The sequence below is a fragment of the Cucurbita moschata genome, unplaced genomic scaffold (genome assembly GCF_002738365.1).
Source record: "Cucurbita moschata cultivar Rifu unplaced genomic scaffold, Cmos_1.0 Cmo_Scf00084, whole genome shotgun sequence".
NCBI lineage: Eukaryota > Viridiplantae > Streptophyta > Magnoliopsida > Cucurbitales > Cucurbitaceae > Cucurbita > Cucurbita moschata.
Genome location: NW_019268600.1, coordinates 187,234 through 188,642, shown reverse-complemented (window position 1 = coordinate 188,642; position 1,409 = coordinate 187,234). Strand labels below are relative to the sequence as shown.

Here is a 1,409-nt window from a genome sequence, read left to right as displayed (position 1 = left end):
GTATCTTTTCTTTTTCTCTCGTACCCACCTTATACATAACATGTTAAATTAATTCATACTTAAAAAAATAATTTCTCCATAATCCTTTTATAAGTATCTTTTCTTTTTCTCTCGTACCCACCTTATACATAACATGTTAAATTAATTCATACTTAAAAAAATAATTTCTCCATAATCCTTTTATAAGTATCTTTTCTTTTTCTCTCGTACCCACCTTATACATAACATGTTAAATTAATTCATACTTAAAAAAATAACTTTTCCCTTTTGGAGATGCAGGGTATCAATCCCTGTACCTCTCACATGCTAAGCGAGCGCTCTACCATCTGAGCTACATCCCCACAAGTTTTGCATCACAAAACCCTAAATTTCCCGTCATCAATAATAGTGAAAATGAAGAAATATTGCTACCCAACATGTCATGAATAGGGAAAAATTGAAAAGAAATAATATATTTAATAATAGATAGTCTAATTTTTGGAGATGCGGGGTATCGATCCCCGTACCTCTCGCATGCAAAGCGAGCGCTCTACCATCTGAGCTACATCCCCATGATTTTTACATCATAAAACCCTAAATGTCCCATCATTAATAATAGTGAAAATAAAAAAATATCAAAATATTAATAACAAATAGTTTGGTTTGGTGATGCAGGGCATCGATAATTGTGAAAATGAAAAAAAATAATAACAAATTAAATACTTTCTTTTGGAGAGGCGGGTTATCAATCCCCGTACAACTCGCATGCAAAGCAAGCGCTCTACCATCTAAGCTATATCTCTACAATTTTTACGACACGAAACCCTAAGCGTCTCGTCATGAATAATAGTGAAAATGAAAAAATATCACTACTCATTATGTCATAAATAAGGAAATATTAACTGAAATAAAATAGTAATAACGAATAGTTTCTTTTGAAGATGCGAGGTATCGATCCCCGTATCTCTCCCATGCTACATTCCCACTCCCATGCTACATTCCCACTCCCATGCTACATTCGAAAATGAAAAACTATCCCCGCTCATTATGTCGTAAATAAGGAAACATTTAAAAGAACTAATATACTTAGTAATGGTTTCCTTTGTTGATGCATGGTATCGATCCCAATACTTCTCACATGGGATTCAAACGCTCAACCATCTAAGCTATATCCTCAAGATTCTTACATCACAAAATCCTAAACATCTCGTCATCAACAATAGTGAAAATAAAAAAATAACGCTATTCATTATGTCATAAATAAGGAAAAATTGAATAGAAATAAAATAGTAATAACGAATAGTTTCTTTTGGAGGTATGGGGTATCGATCCGATCCTCGTACCTCTCGCATGCTAAGCAAGCAATCTACCATCTAAGCTACATTCCCACAATACTTATATCAGAAAACCCTAAATGCCCCGTCATCAAG

At 33.6% G+C, this 1,409-nt stretch overlaps 2 non-coding genes across 2 annotated transcripts; both read right to left on the bottom strand.

Moving 5' to 3' along the window:
* Window positions 1-268: 268 nt before the first annotated feature.
* TRNAA-AGC lies at window positions 269-341 on the bottom strand. The gene has a single exon. It is a non-coding gene; the product is annotated as a tRNA-Ala (tRNA).
* A 137-nt stretch (window positions 342-478) lies between these two features.
* Window positions 479-551, bottom strand: TRNAA-UGC. The gene has a single exon. It is a non-coding gene; the product is annotated as a tRNA-Ala (tRNA).
* Between the last annotated feature and the right edge of the window lie 858 nt (window positions 552-1,409).